A 7,391-nucleotide genomic window follows, 5' to 3' on the forward strand; every position below is an offset into this window, starting at 1 on the left:
GGCGGCGGTCGAAGTACATCGTCCACAATGTGTGCCTTTTGGCGGCGTACCTTGACTCATTCTGCTGTGCCTCCGACAGCGACGAACGGATGCGCACGATCTCGTTGTGCCGTTCAGCCCCGGTGGCACCGGGGGCACTGGGACGCCGCTGGCGCTCAGCCTCCACGAGCCCGGCACCCGCATGTCTGGGGGCACCGGGTAGTCGGCCTCGTAGAGGAGGCGCGCCTCGTCCTCGCGCAGATGGCGTCGGTCGAAGCGGTTGGCCGCCGCGGCATCGCCTGGGTAACGCTCGGCAATTGCTCGTCGGTGGGGGAAGAGGGGGAGAGTGGCTTCTGTGGCGAGACGAGGCGAGAGAGGTGGCGAGTTGTGGCGACTGTGGCGTTCACCGGCGGGGAGGTCGGCTTTTATAGCCAAGCGGGGCGGTGAGAAGTTGCCCGTCGGGTGCCGCGCGTCGTTGCGCCTTCACTGCACCGCCCGTGAGGCATCAATGGAAGGTTGACCGGCGCGGCAGCGCGACAGCCTTGGCATTGATTCTCGCGGGAACCGAGGCGATGAGGACGACGAAGCAGCGTGTCGCTAACTCGGTGGGCCCATTCCCGTTCGCGCCAAAATCAGTTTCCCCAGCGCCCCAGCGCGCTGGGTTCGGCTTGGGTCCGCCGGCGCCAATTTCAGCCCAAACCAGCGAAAAACGGGCTCCTAGGGGCGTGACTGGGCCGATTTTTCGACGCTGGTGCTAAAGAAATGGCCTGGGGGCCTGTTGGGGGCGCGGCTGGAGATGCTCTAATATGAACTAGATCGGAAACACGCCTTGGCGCGAGGGTGCCGGTCCGAACGCTTTTGAACAACCATTTACTGGTAACCCAATTTAGCCTACCTTATTCTAGGAATCTGTTATCCCAGACTTTATTTCTCATGCTATTGTAAATGATCTCGCTATTATTTGAGGAATAAAGTCTTGTTGGTTCAAAAAAAACCCAGTTTAGCCTATGCATTCATTTAGGATAACAATAAAGCCAAGAATAATCAATCATTTATGACAGGAGCAGGACGTAGCGGCGGCCAACAACAACAAGAGATTATAAATCAGGATCTAAGTTCAGTTTGTTCACAGGATTACAAATGATAGTTACTTGTCAAGAAGTTTGGCACCAAAAGTGCCGCCAAGTTCGATATCAGAAGCATTGATATAAGACAGGATTTTAGCTAGTGCCACCAAGTTGGATATCAGAAGCGTGGATATATGACAGGATTTTAGCTTCAAAATAATAAACTATAGTATTAGTATGCCTTCTGCCTCGACCATTAATTCGATATTGATGCTGAAAGAACACGGTCCACAATGGTGTCTTACCGATGGCCTCGGCAGAAGTCTGAGAGCACATAATGTACATACGAAACAAAACAGATGACAAACAGATCAGAAAAACCAACATCAGAGCTACAGTTTAACTGGTTAATAATTTACAATAACCATAGAGCAGACCGTCTCATAGCACCAACCATACATCCATCTAGGAATGTCTCATACGACCAACCATACATAATTTAGAATAAGGGTAGGGCAGGTTGCCATCGCATTGGTTGAGAACACCTCCGTAAAGGCAGCAGGTCTAGATGCAATACTATTTAATTGATAAACCAAAAGAACTTCATATTCTTATGCGGTCGAAGCATCAGCCACACTCATCATAGAGAAACTCGTCATAGAGGCAGGTTGCACCACAAGCGCCCTCAAGGTCAGATGACTAGTAGCCAGGAAACTCATCATATTCAGAGCAGTCAGACTCAGTGTCATACGGGTAATCGCCAACGCTCTTGATTGCATCAGTTGACATGGCGGACAAATAGATAAGGTTGTCAGCTTCTTGAGTACGATAGTAGCAATCCCAGGCCACATCAATAGGAGAGGATCCTGTAGGCAGGTAGTTAGCCGCCATTTTGTCAATACGACTTGCAGAACCAAGCAGGTCATCTGCTAGTGATCTCCAGCCCTTGGTAAGCCCCTTGACCTGCAGATTGCTTTTTTCCACCTTAGTCTCCAGATCTCTGATCTTCCTGTCCTCGTCGACACTGCTTGATAGGTATTTCATCTCGGTCTTAGTTTTCTGCATTTGAGGGCAGTCAAACTCCATATCCATGGTGGCTTGAAGATGCTCCAAGCATCGAATAGCAGAATTTTGCATGGTCTCATTGGCATCCACAGCCCATTGATCCTCATATGTGCTGCTGCTGTAGATGAACGCGACTGTGATGGCCAGAAGATAGTAGTAGCCGCCGCACGGCCACAATAAGATGCATACGTCTTATATGTCACCTAAGGTAAACCAGCTTCAGCAAGAACGGCGCTAAGCATAGCCTTCGGCCTAACCTTAACAGAACACTTCATCAGTTAGAATATGTAGACTGGTAAGTCATTTATACAGCAAGAGGAATATGTAGAGATATCATGCTACCAAAGCAATAGAACCACAGAGATGCATTAGTTTTTATCAGTGACAGGTTCAGGTCGAGCAAAGCATACGTGCAACAGCAACCTGAAAAACAAACCAGAGATTTGCAGCAACACAATGATGATGTAAACATGCTTTTAAATAAGGCAAGGCACATTATTTAAAGGCAGGTCACCAACATCAATCGTGTTGTGTGTTGACTACAATTAGCAAAGGCAAGAAGGTAAACTACAGAAGCCAAACGGCATAATACACGGCAAATCATAGGGCAAGTATGGACAGGATATAAATGGCTATTCACTGGGTCTAAGCAATCTGATACACAGTGGACTGCACACCAAACATTGACAGAGTTAACAGGACTATTCTACTACAAATCACATGAAAAAAATATGCTATCCGTGTCATAGATCAACGACAGGCCCAATTGCATAAATCTCGAACAAATCTAGCGCAAGCATGCTTTAGAGTCAACCAAGCAAACGGGGTCTACCTTGCTAGCCCGTGACGCCGTGGAATGGAGATCACGGTTGTTGTTTACCACATCGATGGAGAAGAGCTCCCTCCGTGCGCCTCATGCCATCGCGCGAGGAAAAGCTTGGTGTGCCTGGATGCACAGATCGACGATACTGCAAGGAAACCAGTGAGACAACCTCAAGCACCAGCAAAGGCACGACCCACCAGCCAAGCAACCAGAACCACGGACATATGTCAATCAGGATGGATTGATCAGTAAACCCTAAACAGATCCATGAAAAACAACATAGTCCTAGATCAGCACCCGTACAATACACAACAAACGGAAAGGTAAACAAGGAATCAAAGAACTACCTTGGCCATCTCGGAAGCCTTTCCGGTCAATAGGAAGACAGCTCCTCCGCCGCGCCACCGATCCAGCTGCGAGACAGGCAGAGACGTAAGGAACAATTGAAGAGAATAGGCAAAGAGAGAAGGGGAAGATTACCTAAAGAACATCGTCAAGAGGAGGATGAACGGCACCGTCAAGATATAAGTAAATAAGTGAATAGACCAACCAAACATTATATATATTGTAAGTAAAGAACTCTGATCACGTCATGCATCTACTACTCTCGGAATTGTAAGTAGCAATAGCTTGTTTGGGAAAGCATGAGAAGCATAGCCACGAACAGTAAACATTTTAGAAACACATTTTCTTTGGGCATCATAGAAAAGATATAGACTTTGAAATATTCAGTGCCACTTCGCCAGAATGGCTAAAGAACATGAATACTGGATAAGTACAGGATAGCCTACTTGTAATATATCAGTGACACTGAAGGTCAAAAAATGGTTGCATATTTATCATTTTCAGTTATTGTTTCAATAGAAACCTACATCCACAATTATAGATAAGAGACAATGTCAGAGTGTTATCCCATTGTAGAACTAATAAAATGAGGCATAAACATGAAAAATACATATTAAGTCTGGGAATCAGAATATTTTTTTACAACATGGTTGTCTCAGTTTACTATAAAAGGAATGTTGGAGAGGCAAAACAAAAGCTATTACTTTCACTTACCCTCCATCCTATTACCACTTATTCGTGCTTATTCGCATCTCAAAGAGAGAACTCTTCCAGTAGTGCATGCAGTCTCCTCATATCACAAGACATGACACCGTTGTGGCTGCAATATGAACCGTTGCTAAGATAACAAATAGCCTCACCAATAGCTGCGTCCTCTGCCTGTTTAGCACTGTCATAGGTAGTACTAAAACAGAGCTTGAATTCACAACCACAAACAGCTGCAGTTGCATTTGATTGAGGACGAACAATTGCGACATACTTGTCACAGTCAGTAACCCAATTCTTATACTCTGCTCCAACAGAGCCATGACAACCCACAAGTATAGGGGATCAAGTGTAGCCTCTTTCGATAAGTAAGAGTGTCAAACCCAACGAGGAGCTAAAGGTAGAACAAATATTCTCTCAAGTTCTATCGACCACCGATACAACTCTACGCATGCTTGACATTCGCTTTACCTAGAACAAGTATAAAACTAGAAGTACTTTGTAGGTGTTTTTGGATAGGTTTCCAAGAATATAAAGAGCACGTAAATAAAAAGTAGGGGTTGTTTATATAAAGACACAACTAAATTAGTTTTAGTAAAGAGCTTTTTGTCACGAGAAAGTTATTTGTCCCTAGGCAATCGATAACTAGACCGGTAACCATTATCGCAATTTTATTTGAGGGAGATGCATAAGCTAACATACTTTCTCTACTTGGATCATATGCACTTATGATTGGAACTCTAGCAAGCATCCGCAACTACTAAAGATCATTAAGGTAAAACCCAACCATAGCATTAAAGTATCAAGTCCCCTTTATCCCATACGCAAACAACCTACTTACTCGGGTCTGTGCTTCTGTCACTCACGCCACCCACCATAAGCAAATCATGAACATATTGCAAACCCTACAGCGGGAATCCCTCACGCTTGCGCGACACGGAGAGCACCATAGGACAGCACCAATAATAAAACATGCAACTCAAACCAATCACGATCATCAATTAGCCCATAGGACAAAACGGATCTACTCAAACATCATAGGATAGCCATACATCATTGGGAAATAATATATAGCGTTGAGCACCATGTTTAAGTAGAGATTATAGCGGGTAAGAGAGAGGTTACACCGCTGCATAGAGGGGGGAGGAGTTGGTGATGATGGCGGTGAAGTTGTTGGTGAAGATTGCGGTGATGATGATGGCTACGGCAGCGTTCCGGCGCCACCGGAAGAGAAGGGGAGAGGGGGGCCCTTCGTCTTCTTCTTCCTTGACCTCCTCCCTAGATGGGAGAAGGGTTTCCCCTCTGGTCCTTGGCCTCCATGGCATGGGAGGGGCGAGAGCCCCTCCGAGATTGAATCTATCTCTCTGTTTCTCTCTGTTTCTGCGTTCTCCTCTGCTGCCCTTTCACCGTTTCTTTTATATCCGGAGATTCGTAACTCCGATTGGGTTGAATCTTTCGCCTAGATTTTTCTCATAAAATTAGCTTTCTTGCGGCAAAAGAAGAGCGTCAACCGCCTTACGGGGTGCCCACGAGGGTCCATGGCGCACCCCCCTGCCTCGTGGCCCCCTCGGGCACCGTCTCGCGTTGATTTTACTTCCCAAAAATCATAAATATTCCAAAATAATTCTCCGTCCGTTTTTATCCCGTTTGGACTCCGTTTGATATTGGGTTTCTGCGAAACATAAACATGCAACAAACAGGAACTGGCACTGGGCACTGGATCAATATATTATTCCCAAAAATAGTATAAAAAGTTGCCAAAAGTATATGAAAGTTGTAGAATATTGGCATGGAATAATCAAAAATTATAGAGACGACGGAGACGTATCAGCATCCCCAAGCTTAATTCCTGCTCGTCCTCGAGTAGGTAAATGATAAAAAAGATAATTTTTGATGTGGAATGCTACCTAGCATAATCTTGATCATGTATCTAATCATGGCATGAATATTAAGACACGAGTGATTCAAAGCAATAGTCTATCATTTGACATAAAAACAATAATACTTCAAGCCTACTAATAAAACAATCATGTCTTTTCAAAATAACATGGCCAAAGAAAGTTATCCCTACAAAATCATATGGTCTAGCTATGCTCCATTTTCACCACACAAAATATTCACATCATGCACAACCCCGATGACAAGCCGAGAAATTGGTTCATACTTTTTAATGCGCTTCAGCTTTTTCAACTCTCACGCAATACATGAGCGCAAGCCATGGATATAGCACTATAGGTGGAATAGAATATGATGATGGGGGTTATGTGGACAAGACAAAAAAGGAGAAAGTCTCACATCGACGCGGCTAATAACCGGGCTATGGAGATGCCCATCAATTGATGTCAATGTGAGGAGTAGGGATTGCCATGCAACGGATGCACTAAGAGCTATAAGTATATGAAAGCTCAAACTGAAACTAAGTGGGTGTGCATCCAACTTGCTTGCTCATGAAGACCTAGGGCATTTGAGGAAGCCCATCGTCGGAATATACAAGCCAAATTCTATAATGAAAATTCCCACTAGTATATGAAAGTGATAACTCAAGAGACTCTCTATATGAAGAACATGGTGCTACTTTGAAGCACAAGTGTGGTAAAAGGATAGTAACATTGCCCCTTCTCTCTTTTTTCTCTCATTTTTTTCTCTTTTTTTTTCTTTTCTCTTTTTTTTGTTTGGGCCTTCTCTTTTTTTCGTCCGGATTCTCATCCTGACTTGTGGGGGAATCATAGTCTCCATCATCCTTTCCTCACTGGGGCAATGCTCTAATAATGATGATCATCACACTTTTATTTACTTACAACTCAATATTACAACTCGATACTAGAACAACGATATGACTCTATATGAATGCCTCCGGCGGTGTACCGGGATGTGCAATGATCTAGCATAGCAATGACATCAAAAAACGGACAAGCCATGAAAACATCATGCTAGCTATCTTACGATCATGCAAAGCAATATGACAATAAATGCTCAAGTCATGTATATGATGATGATGGAAGTTGCATGGCAATATATCTCGGAATGGCTATGGAAATGCCATGATAGGTAGGTATGGTGGTTGTTTTGAGGAAGATATAAGGAGGCTTATGTGTGATAGAGCGTATCGTATCATTGGGTTTGGATGCACCGGCGAAGTTTGCACCAACTCTCGAGGTGAGAAAGGGCAATGCACGGTACCGAAGAGGCTAGCAATGATGGAAGGGTGAGAGTGCGTATAATCCATGGACTCAACATTAGTCATAAAGAACTCACATACTTATTGCAAAAGTTTATTAGCCCTCGAAGCAAAGTACTACTACGCATGTCCCTAGGGGGATAGATTGGTAGGAAAAGACCATCGCTCGTCCCCGACCGCCACTCATGAGGAAGACAATCAATAAATAAATCATGCTCCGACTTCGTAA

Source organism: Aegilops tauschii, chromosome 1 (genome assembly GCF_002575655.3).
Source record: "Aegilops tauschii subsp. strangulata cultivar AL8/78 chromosome 1, Aet v6.0, whole genome shotgun sequence".
Classification (NCBI taxonomy): domain Eukaryota; kingdom Viridiplantae; phylum Streptophyta; class Magnoliopsida; order Poales; family Poaceae; genus Aegilops; species Aegilops tauschii.